Genomic DNA, 13,448 nt, shown 5'->3' with positions numbered 1-13,448 from the left:
GGAAATTAATCGATTTAAGTGAATAGGACTAAATGGATATTTATTATTGTCTTGATCCCGTTTGTTTCGTTTATTAAGCAGCTTAAATGTAAATTAGAATTGAAGGGTGCTCATGTTGAAAGAACATATGGGCTCGGTTTCACTAAAAGTTATAAATAAAACACTTAAGCAGGATGGACTAAACTATAATTGGGCTTGAACTAATGGAGAGCAGCCCACACCAAAAGTCCATGGCACATACAACAAACGAGAATTAAGAACAACCAAAATTTATCATGATGTTAGATGCGCAGCTAAACCACCCGTGGTCTTCTCTGGATGTAGGGTTTGCAATATGAACAATTGTTTTTCTAGTTTTTCTGGATTATTGGGATTAGATTTGTAACCTCTTAAGTTACGTTCTATCTAATTGTGTTTTTTTTTATTAAAAGATTCGATTTGCTTGGCTTGCTCATATTATCCAATTGGTATTTGCTTGCATAAAACCTATTAAATTTTGTCTTTAAATTACCACTAGAATAATCATGCATGTAACCATCTTTAATAGTTTCCCACTAGATCAACTTGATAAGTAATGCTTCTAACAAACTTGAAAACTAGAGAGAATTACTTTTCTTATAATCGTTTATCAAGTTCTTTATTTTTCATAAATTCATATGAAATCATTTAAACTAAACTAACTATTTAAACTAAACTAAGTTTAGCATGTCCTTTTTAACTATCATCTAAAAAAAAGCATAGGCTAAATTTTGACCGACGAATAAAAGAACATGCTAAATTTTCAACGTTAGTCGATGCTTTTTTAATGGCAAAAAAGATATTATATGTAAAGTGTACGCTAAATTTTAATCATCTTTGCCTACACTTTTAATTATTTTGTTAAGAACCAAAAGTTAATATTCATTTTGGTAAAAATATTTTGTCAGCCTTTTCCGTTTTAATCAATTTCCCTTAATACAATCTTATATCATTTATATCACACAAAAGTTTTGAGTTACAAACTTACAACGTTAAAGTAATACAATTAACAAGCCCAATACCAAGTCCACATGGTTAAAAAGAAAAAAAAAGAACTATCAAAGTTGTTACATTAAAAGAAAAGCACACATACTACTCACTCAGCCCCTTCAGATCCAGGAATTTCAGGAAGCTGATGAAACACTCGAGCACAACTATAAACCGAGCAGAAAGCTTGAACCATTGTCAAGAACAACATAAACAAAGCAGCCAACAAGGTTAAAATCTTCCAAGATGCAAACACATATGTCTTCAAGTACTTCGATGATTTCACTCTCCACGTTTTCGAATACATCTTATTCACACCCTTAATCACTTTATCCATCTTCACCACTTTTGTTAGTTTAACAGATTTGTTCATTCCATTCCATACATCTGCAACCTCTTTGTCACTCTTCAAATGGTTCACAACTATACCTCTTTCCCGCAAATACTTTGCATCTTCTTCCGTGTCAATTATCCCATTCATTAACTCGGTGTAACGAGCCACCACCAATGGTCCCGCTGCAACACATGCTTCGTAGGCTACGAGGTTTCTTAAATAAACCTCGGTGTTCACATCTAGTTCGACCACAGGGAGGTAAAGTGTACATGTTTTGGCGTCGAAACTAATATCAGAAATTCCACCATTAACGGGTGAGAAAAGGATTCCGGCTTTGGCCATCTCGGTCACCGATGGGATTGTGATCTCTTCAATTTTTGGGGTTTTCGAATCGCCACTTTCGTCCTTGCACTCGGGACCTTCTCCACGAAAGTTTTCGAGCATGTTCTCGATGGGTTCTTTCAAGAGTTTGAGTATTGGAAGGTTGGATATGATCTTCCATGGAAATTTCACCACCAATGCCAAGGGCCTTCCGAATATTATTTTCTTGAACATATAAAGTTCATGAACCGTCTAAGATCGCTAGGTTTTGCAAAAGACTTTTCTTGATGACCATCACGGGCTTCCTCGGTGATACCTATATATTAGAGAATATATATTAGTTAGGAATGGTCCTGTATACCAAAAGAAGAAAAACGGAAAAAAATCATATCGTATTATTATACCAATTATGATTAGTATCATTATATAACTCTTATACTCTTAAATTATTTAAAAATTCAAAGAAACTCTTAATAAACAACGTTTTCTCATAAAAAAAATTGTATGTTAATATTATTTGAGTGTAGCTTTATCATTTTTTTTATATTTATATTTTGATTACAATTATACAAATTTGCTTTTACACATATGTAATTTTGTTATTACGTTACATTTGTAAACTTGCCATTTATATATATAAGTCAGAAACTTAGGTATTAAATATGAGAAAACTACACTCAAATAATGTTAATGTATAAGAAAAATTTAAAACATATTTAGATTTTAAGAATTCCTAAAAGTTCTAAAGTTTTTCTAGTTCTTAAATGAAACTAACCCATACCAATTATATATATTAATAGTTCAAATAAAAATAAGTAATTTCATTAGAATGGTAAGATTCAGTAGATTCTTGACATGTGGCATGACAACCTTTGGTGAGAATACAATTCTAAAAAAACTATGTCGGTTATAATGGTGAAAAAGTAATTCAAGGACTATGACGGTTTTTCATAATTACCAACCATTGATTGATATGATTTATTCTTAGTCTTCTTAGGAAACTACCTGTTTTTAGGATGAATTTCCCTTTTACACACACACGCACACATATATCTATAATATATATAAACGAAAACCCAAAAATCCTATGTGTCGCGATGTGGTCGCTCCCCCTTTTTTTTGGAGTCACCAGATTTGCTTGATTTTTAAATGGAGTCTTCTCATGCATTTGACCCGTGGGTATGAGTCTTACCAAACCCAGATATTCCTTAAACGGGTTATAACATCTCATTAAATTAAAAAGTATTCTCACCAAATTATTGATGTAAAAATCCTATAAAATAGGATATACTAAAAATTATTATATGATTTTTTTAAATATTATTTATAACTAAAAAAAATCTTATAATAAAAAAATAAGCGGGTCTTGGGTCTTATCAAACCTAGATAACTTTTAAACCGGGTTATAATATCTTAGTTATTTGTGAAACATTTTTATCATCAAACTCTAAGTATATTATAAATTTCATTACAATAAATAAAATAAACCCAAAAAAGTATATAAGTATTAAAAACGAGTAATGTAAAACCGCCCCCGTAATACGGGGGATAAAAACTAGTATATATATATATATATATGGATTAAGATAATGTGAGAACTATTTTAAAATTGAGAACTTTGAGAACAATTTTAGACCACAAAACACTCTTCTTAATAAAAAATAAAAAAAATTTATAAAAAAAACTCAAAAATAAAAAAAGTAAAAAAACCAAAAAAAATTATTTTTCATCCCGGTTTTATAAAAAAATATAAAAAATTGAAAAAAAAATATTGGTTTAACAAAATTATACACATGTGTATAATACTTATTTTTTTTAATTTTATACATGTTTTGTTATACACATATGCACAATTTAAGGTAAATGATAATTTACATATGTGTATATTACGTAACTAGCTAGAGATTAAATGAAATTATACATATGTGCATAATACGAAGGTTTTTTTTCTTTTTTTTATTAAACCGGCATGAAATATAAGAATTTTGGTTTTTTACTTTTTAAAACTTTTTTTATTTTGTTTTATGATATTTTTAAAGGTTTTTAGTGGTTCAAAATAGTTCTCAGTTTTCAAATGATTCTCTTAAAATCCTTACCCATATATATATATATATATATATATATATATATATATAGGATCATGAGAGAACTTTTTTGAAATTGAGAACAATGAGAACCATTTTGGATCACAAAAAACCCAAAAATAAAAAATATCATAAAATAAAATAAAACACAAAAATCAAAAAAGTAAAAAAACCTAAATTCTTATTTTATCATCTCGGATTCATAAAAAAAACAAACAAACTCGGTTTAGCTAATTATATACACATATGTATATTATATACATATATGTACATTTACATGTTTTTTTGTACACATGTATATAATTTAAGATAAATGATAATGTACATATGTGTATATTACGTAACTAAAGATTATATAAAATTATACATTTGTGTATAATACGACGTTTTTTTATTTATTTTATTTTATTTTTTTTAATGAAACCGTAATGAAATATAAGAATTTTGGTTTTTTTACTTTTTTAAAATTTTTATTATTTTTTGTTTTATGAATTTTTTAAATATGTTTTTAAAGATGTTTTTAGTGGTTCAAAATGGTTCTCAAAGTTCTCAATTTGCAAAGGATCTCTTAGGATCCTTACCCTATATATATATATATATAGGGGAGAGTTATCGTAAAAACAAGTAGTTTTCTAGGAAGACTATGAATAAATCATAGCCATTGGATCATATCAATCAATGGTTGAGATTTAAAATTACTAAAAACCGTCATAGTTTCCTAAAAATACTCTTTCACTCTTATAACCGATACAGTTTCCTAAAATTGTTCTTTCACCATAGGTTATTATGCCAAATGTCAAAATTTTATTGGTATTACCATTCCTAGGAAACTTCTTCTTTTTTATTTGAACCCTTTTCTATATATATAGGGAGAGGATCATGAGAGAACTCCATTTTATAGAGAGAACTAGAGAACTAATAATGAAGTATTTTTTAATTTAATTAAAAAAATATTTTTTAATTTTTTTTTCTTTCATCCTTCTTATATGTTGTTATTCTTCACCACAAAAAATATAAAAATAAAAAAAATTAATAAAAATTATAAAAAAAAATTAACGTTGTAATGCATATATGCATTACATCGACTTTTTTTTATAATGCATATGTGCAATAGTGTGCATTTTGATATTTGAAACAGTGTTGAATAGCATATATATAGTTGCTTGTATTATATATTTGTAATAGTGTTATATTATATATAAAAATTAAAAAAAATCGATGTAATGCATATGTGCATCAGTGTTGTATTGCATATATGCAATAATGTGTTGCATACAATTATTAGTGTCGTATTTGCATATATTCAATAGTGTGTATTAGATAATGTATTTGTGTTATATTATATGCAATAAAAACTATTTTATATATACAATACATATTAATGCACATACGCATTACATCGACGGTTTTTTTAACAACAATATCATCTTATTAGAAGGAGGAAAAAAAATCACAAGATATGTTTTTTAAAAATATAGTTAAAAATAATTCTTTAATAGTTCACTCTTAAAAAACAGTTCTTTCTAGATCCCACCCCTATATACATACATACATACATATATATATATATATATATATATATATATATATATATATATATATATATATATATATATATATATGCTTAGCTCTACAACAACACCCGCTCCCCACCTCTCTCTCTCTCATATATTTAATAAAGTAAAAAAAAAAAAAAGCTCCACCACAATTCCGTTCTTGGTGTTATATGTATGAGCATTTGCTCAAACAAAAAATGATGGTAGAGTCAATATATATGGTTTAAGAATGGCACAAATGAGCTTTGTCGTCGTTCTCTAAAGTCATGAAGGCTCCATTGGGGCTACTCTAGATGTGAGTCGAGAATGGAATGGTTGTAGGCCACATTGGTTTTTGATTATATTAATATGTATATATATATATATGGGAAGGTTCATATACATTTTAATCTTAACATGAAAACGTAGGAAATAATACCAATTTATAAAAAAAATGAGAACGTAAGAAACAATAACAACTACAATAGCAATATACATAAACAATGATTTGTAATAACAAAGAAAAAAACCTAAAAATTACAACAAAAAAATCAAAATCAAAAACAAAATAATAACAGCACATACTAACAAAAACTTGTAACAGCAAAATAAAAAATCTAATAATAACAACAATAAAATATAAAGCAGCAATGTAACATCCTGTTATCTGTAATTTGGAAAAATAAAATAAAATATTGAACTTCAAATTTTAAATATTTCTAAACAGACAATTAAGAGATGTTAGAGGTGAAATTAGTACTGCCTTTTTAAGGGTGAAACGTTTTAATAAGCTAAAATGATTAAATAACTAATTGACAATATATGTAACTATATGTATTTTGTATATATAGTTATATACAAATTATCGATTTTACATGCATACATTTTGATGCAAATTTTTAATTGGTGTTGAATCTAAAAAAATTCATTAATTGTAAAATTTAGTTGCATTAGTGCTCCCATTTTTAGTTCATTTAATATTTGTTGTAACACCAATTATCAAAAAAAATATTTTATATACACAACTATGAGGAGAGGATAAATATGGTTTCATATTAGTTGTCATAAGGCTGTAAAAAATATTAAAACTCATCAGATGACTCTGCATTCATGCCAGGTGTTTGAAACTTACGATTACCACCTATAATATATATATATATATATATATATATATACTCATAGCTCATAACTAAGCAAAAGAAGAATTTTAATGTACGAGAGAGTGGACTATTCGTGATGATCAGATTATAGTGATGATATATTAAGAGATAGTAGGCAACTAATAGCGTGACAGGTGGTTGGACGTAACAAATTGTCGACGGTAATTTGGACGTAGCAGATTGTCGATGATAATCAGCAACGTGAATTAGACTGTGGAATTGGTGTTTATACGGCTGCAAAAAGGGCGGTGGTTATTGGCCAATAGAACCTGAATATTAATGATGGGGCAAGCTCTATAGTAAACAACAGTGGAAATTAGATGGTGGACTTTTGTCACAAAAGATTAACGGAGAATGAACGCGGTGTTTGTGTATTTGAGTTACCGACATCGGAAGGAGATGAATGAAAGAGCGATTGGAAAAGGAGTTGCATATGGGATCCTCTAAAACGCCAGGGCCGGCTATAAGGGAGGGCCGGGTGGTCGACGGACCCCGGCCCGACATCCCGATAGGCCCGGATTTTTTTTTAAAAAAAAGTACATATATATTTTTATGAAAAACAGTATGTATATATAATGTTTAAACTTAATTACACAACTATTAGATTGGTTTAATGGTAAAGAGGTATGACTTTCAACCAAGAGGTTGTAGGTTCTAACCTCACTTGAGTCATTTTAACCATATTTTTATAAAAAAAATGTTCTTTACACAACCAAGTTATAAGGCTCAAAAAATTAAGGGTCATTTAAAAATTAAACTGTTTAAACCCAACAAGATATCCTTTTTTATTAAGGCCCAAAAAAAATTTTCGCCTTTGGCCCCAATATTTTTAACCGTTCTTGAAGCCGGGCCTGTAAAACGCCAGGTGAGTTCTTAAAACTCCTTTAACATCAATTTATTTGACATTAGTATAAGGGTGTTTGAGTATGTGGTAAGACTCGTAAAGATGTGTTCTTATTCACATGAGTAGCTACATATTAAATAAATGATGTTATGTTATTGTATGGTGAAAATAAATATGGCCACAATTGTAATGTGGTGAGGGGCTGAATCACCATTTGGTGTGATAAATATTGCCATGCGTATGAAATGGTGGGCGTTAAATCACTGTAAGTGATAGTTGTTGCCACGGAAATAATGTGGTGGGCGTTAAATCACTGTAAGTGATAGTTGTTGCCGCGGAAATAATGTGGCGGGAGTTAAATCACTTTATGTGATAGTTGTTGCCACGAAAATAACGTGGTGGGTGCTAAATCACTTGTGTGATACTTTGCCATGGAGATTAAGGGGTAAAGAATTAATCCACCTATGGGTGATAATTGTTAATTCACCTACTGGTGATACACATACATGTGACAAATGTTTATACATTCATACTAATGCATCTTTTTGATAAGTCATTCCCAGGCAAATAGCGTTATCAAATGAATTGCCATGACAAATATATGGTGGAATGGATAAATGTGTGACGTGGAGAACATTATAAATAGTTTATATATGAACTCATTTAGCATTGCTAATCGATGTTTAAATAATGTTCTGTAGGTAAAATCACTAGAGCGAGACAAAAAGGATCAGATTGAGCCTCAATACGTTGAAGGATCGAACATATGTTTATGACTCACTTTCGGATGTCAAAATTATGGGTTGTCAACTTACTCGACTTATCAAATATAAAATGTGAAATTTAAAGTTGGTTGTTATATCACATTATATCAACGTACGCTTTCGCAGCTGTTTAAAGAAAATCTTAAAGACTGTTTTACTTTTAATAAAATAATATAAAGAGGTGTTGTAAAAATACGGGTGTTACAAGCAAATACTTATAACGTCTCATATTCGAAAATTAGCAAATACGAACAAAAAATAACAACAAACACCTATAAAAATAAACCTAATAATAACAACAAATTCATTCTCACTGTTTTCATGTTAAGAATAAAATGTATTTGATCATGTTTCTCTCTCTCTATATATATATGTTTAAGTTCAAGAAAGAAATCAAATTATTGCAATATATGAGAGAAATGAATATGAGTCACTAGTTTTATTTTATGTTTTAAATATTTAAAAATAAATAAAAAAAAATATAAATGCAACAATAAATGCACTCTCTCTCTCACTCTCTCCAATTAATACAACTAATATAACCATAATAATCCATGACTTTATAGCCTAGTGGCATCTTGGTGGTGGGATAAGGCTTAGGGACCATAAGGTCCTGGGTTCGAATCCTACAAGGGGGTTTTCCCAAGATTTATTGGGTTTCCTCCTGAATTGGTGGTTAGGCGTTATTGCCTAGTGGAGATGGATATGATCGTGTGGTTCTGCTGGTGACACGATGATACTCCAGTGGTCCATGAGTGATCCTAATTTGTCGTTCAATATATATATATATATATATATATATATATATATATATATATATATATAAATATATATATATATATATATACATATATAACCATAATAAATATATTTAATTAATATATTAAACTAATATAACTATAATAATTAAAAAATAAAAACACTACTTTAGTTTTATTTTTTATTTACACATTTTTCATTTTATTCAACATAAATACAATTTACTCATATAATACTATTTCTTTATATTAAAAAAATAATTTTCACTCAATATATTAGTATATATCAACGTATTTAAGTTTAATAAATATACAACCTACACAAAGTTATATAACCTACAGTTGCTTTGAGCAATAAAAACGTAAAACATACAAAAGCATATAACTTACATATGTAATTCGACATCAAAATGATATAAACTACACAAAGATACACATACCCTACACATGCGTAGGTCATATTTTTTTTCGTATGTAAACTATATATTTTTTTCTTATTCTTAGAACAAGTGTAGGTTATATGTTTGTGTAGGTTGTATATTTTTTATTGACATTTAATGCAACCATGTGTAAGATAGTTTTTTGTATTATTCATCACAATGTAACTACGTGTTGATGGATATTGATATGTTGAATTTGAAGAAACTGGCTTTGAAAAGAAATTAATGTATGAATAAATTGTATTTGTGTAAGATAAAATTTTTGTGTGTAGATTATATGTTTTTTGTGTATAGGTTATATGTTTTCGTGTGCATGTGTATTTTATTGATGAAGAATTTTGTGTATAGGTTAAATGTTTTTCGTGTGTAGGTTATATGTTGTCTTATTCTTAGAACGTACAAGTGTAGATTATACGCTTTTGTGTAGGTTGTATGTTTTTTGTTGATATCTAATGCAAACATATGTAAAATTGATTTTTGGTATTATTCATCATAATGTAAGTATGTGTTGATGGATATTAATATATTGAGTTGGAAGAAATTAGTTTTGAATAGAAAGAAATTTTAATGTATGAATAAATTATATTTGTGTAGGATAAAAATTCAAGAAACAAAAGGTAATTTATAAAAATAAATGAGTTCTTAATATTTTCTAATTATAATAATTTAATTAGTTATATTAATTAAATAAATAAGTATTATGGTTTATTTGTTATATTAATTGAATAAAGAGAATAATTAATATTTTCTTTATTTAGCTTTAAACATTTAAAATTTAAAACAAAACTAGTGGTCTATATTAATTTCTTACATTTATTGCAATAATTTCATTTTTCTCTTGAACCATCCCATATATATATATATATATATATATATATATATATATATATATATATATATATATATATATATATATATATATATATATATATATAGGATTAGGTTCATTTGAAGTGTTTTTATTGCGAGAAATGCGATAAATGAATCTAACCAATCACATTTTTTCTTTTATTTCATTTATTTAATGATAAGGGTTTTCTAGTAAATATGCATTTTTCATATTTGGTAGGTCATAATGTATGGAGAAGTTACAAATAATTTGTTTTTATATTTTTTAAAACATAGTCAAATCAAGCTAAATTGAATTCTAGTTTTTTTTATGTTATAAAATTTAATTTTGTTGATTTATCAATATTATTTTTCTATCATCGTAATTTGAATTTTATACCTATATCCATATCATAGTTCTTGAATTCAATTGTATCGATAAATTTACACAGTACATAATGAACATACACATGAATAAAATTACACATACACAATTCAAAATACCACCTACGTAGTACATAGACGAACCTACACAGTACGTAAATGAACCTACACACGATAAAAATTACACATACATAATTCGAAGTGCCACCTACACATACCACCTACACAGTACATCTATGAACATACACAATACATAATTGAAATTACACATGATAAGAATTACACCATTTTAAGAATTATGATTGAGGATATTATAGTATTTGATTATAATTACATTAGTTTGATTAATAACATCAATTAGAAAATAACAATTATTGGTAACTTTCAATTAATTAGTAATAATAACAAATTAATGCTATTAATTACTTAAGTTTTAAGTTGAAAAGTCTACATTTTAAATACCAAACTACACTTCTTTATTAAAATATTGGTAGACTAGCATCTTCATAATTACAAGTTTGTCATAACTTTTCTAATCCATTGATTACACATAATCAATGGTCCAGATTGATTTCTTGCACTTCTCGCTGTAACTTGACTTCTCGCATGATCCATCCCCTATATATATATATATATATATATTGGGATAAGTATTTAAAGATACGAAAGATGGTGATGATATGACACTATTTTTAGATTTCCTCGAAAGAGTTTTGGAAGTTTTTAAAAATAGGTGTTTTAATAATTTGATAGCCAACTATGCATGTTTTTGGAAGTTTTTGATGATTTAAGGATAATTAAAATAATAAACTTAGTCAAATCAAATAATATGTATTCTATCTATGCATGTAACTATGTTCATATGTTAGTTCTTTCTAATAATACCCTCATACTCGATCTGAATCGCCTCAGAAATACCGAGTTCTTTGTTATTTGGCACGGTCATATGGTAGAGAAAATCAAGAAGATGATCACAGTCATCAATATCAACATCAGCCAAAGCTTGCTCCTGAAAAGGAGTAAGCTCTTGGTATAACCCCAGGAGCATCGACTTCAATATCTCCCCGGGAGTCTTATTATAACTCTCCTTTTGCTGATGCTCTAACATCGTCTTGATCAAAAACAACGGGATCTGATTCTCCATCATCACCAAATCCCGAAGAATCGCCACATGCGACAACTTCTTCCCCGTAACATCCACCAAATGAGACATCGAGGACGTCACTCTCTTGAATACCCGACCTTCTCGTTTATTAGAATACATTACAAGAAACTCGAGTAAAAACGCCATGTCAACCGCCATCATCCACACGAGTGCATCACCCGACATGTCTAGAAACTTGTGGTAACAAGCACGGATTCTAGCTTCGTCACGAATCTTCATTGTCTCGACAATACGTTCAAAGCTAACGTTCATGAACTTTTGGGTTCTTCGGGCGGCGGCAAGCTTGTACCTTTGCATGTCATAGACTTCTTCCCGCCAATGGTGGAATGGACCTAATGCAACTTGTTGTGGGATGTAGGATTTAGGGTCAGTGGCTAGAAGAACGTTTGGGACGGTAAAGATACAAACGGGAATTTTGTTTATTTCTTCATCTTCTTGTTCAACGATCGATTTACGCAAGCTTTCGACCCATTTGGGTTAAGAGGTTTTCAGACCCACTAAAAGCTCTTACTGGTTCAGATGTTATTAAGACGCTGAACCTCTTAATGCCAGAAAAAAAACAGCCCAACGTCTGATTACGTCTGACCGAATCAGACGTTTTCCTCTATTCAGATAAAAGAGGCAAAAATAAATAGGGCCTTAGTAATAAGACAGTGTAAAAAGAAAATAGGTTTCTAGAGTATGTATATGTGTACACATTATTTGGTGGTGATGTTGTGGAAGAGGTGATTCAAATGTCACAATGGTAATTAAAGGTTTGTTAATTATAAGCTTTTGGTTTTGTATGCATTTAAAAAAGAGCATGTGTAGATAAACAATGATTATCTTCCAACATCTTTTTGAATTTTGTTTTTATTACTTTAATTTCTGGCGTAAACTTTTACGATATATATACTTAATTTCGATGATTAACAAGGTTTTACTAGTTTAGTGATGAATTCTCATGTTAAAGAAAGGGAAAGAAAAAGAAGGTATCAAGACAAAAACTAATTGTGATTATAAGACATACAAATGTGAAATCATACTCACGATATGGATAAGAGAATTGTGAGAATCACTACTTCGATATAAACCTATCATTGTTAAATAAACCTTCCAAACTTGTTCTTACAGGAAGAAATAAATGAGATATTTCATTTAGAAACGAACACAAACTTTATTGTCTTTTAAATGTACGGTAAATGTTAAAATTGCATATAAGGAAATTTTATTATTTTTTAACAACTAAATGTTCACTTAATAAGGATTAAACCTTTAACCTCTTATTTTACACCTTTATCACTTATCATCCCATCAAAATATATGAGAAATGTATCAATAGTATTTTTTTTCGTAACATATGTTTTAAAAACATTTAATAAACATATATAGACAATATATTTTAGTAAAACTTTATATGTAGTTTGGATGAAATATTAGAGTATCTCCACGTTGGGCGTTCATAAACATCCATATCAATTGTCAAATCAGATTTCAAAATTCATCTTTAAAAACTTTTATTCTTCCTTAACACCAAGCCTATACAAAGCTGTTTAAAGAGAGGATGACCTACACCCTCGTCTATTTACAAGTCCAGCAACTATGTGTCTTCCATCTGTGTACTTATTTCAGACTCATGCGTTGGAGATGCATGCTCTTATAAATTATGAGAGAATAATAAGTTATATTTAAAATAAATTTTGAAGAAAGAAGAATATTGTATTTTTAATTTGGTGAGCTCTAGTAAGAGAAACCGAAGTTATAAACCCTAACCATTGTTCTTTTGAATAACCAAAGTTGTTTTGGTGAGCTCTAGTAAGAATATTGTATTTTTAATTTGGTGAGCT

The 13,448-nt window shown here is 28.6% G+C and overlaps 1 pseudogene across 1 annotated transcript; it reads right to left on the bottom strand.

Moving 5' to 3' along the window:
• Nucleotides 1–847: 847 nt before the first annotated feature.
• LOC143583984 (putative UPF0481 protein At3g02645 pseudogene) lies at nt 848–12,099 on the bottom strand (annotated as a pseudogene). The gene is made up of 2 exons (XR_013144275.1): nt 11,343–12,099; nt 848–1,976 (listed from the first exon to the last, which is right to left on the bottom strand). The product of XR_013144275.1 is annotated as a putative UPF0481 protein At3g02645 pseudogene (transcript).
• Nucleotides 12,100–13,448: the final 1,349 nt, after the last annotated feature.

The sequence above is a fragment of the Bidens hawaiensis genome, unplaced genomic scaffold, assembly GCF_021521415.1.
Source record: "Bidens hawaiensis isolate Kalapana, Puna unplaced genomic scaffold, B.hawaiensis_p1.1 tig00032749_1, whole genome shotgun sequence".
Lineage (NCBI taxonomy): Eukaryota > Viridiplantae > Streptophyta > Magnoliopsida > Asterales > Asteraceae > Bidens > Bidens hawaiensis.
This window is presented reverse-complemented; position numbering and strand designations above follow the sequence as displayed.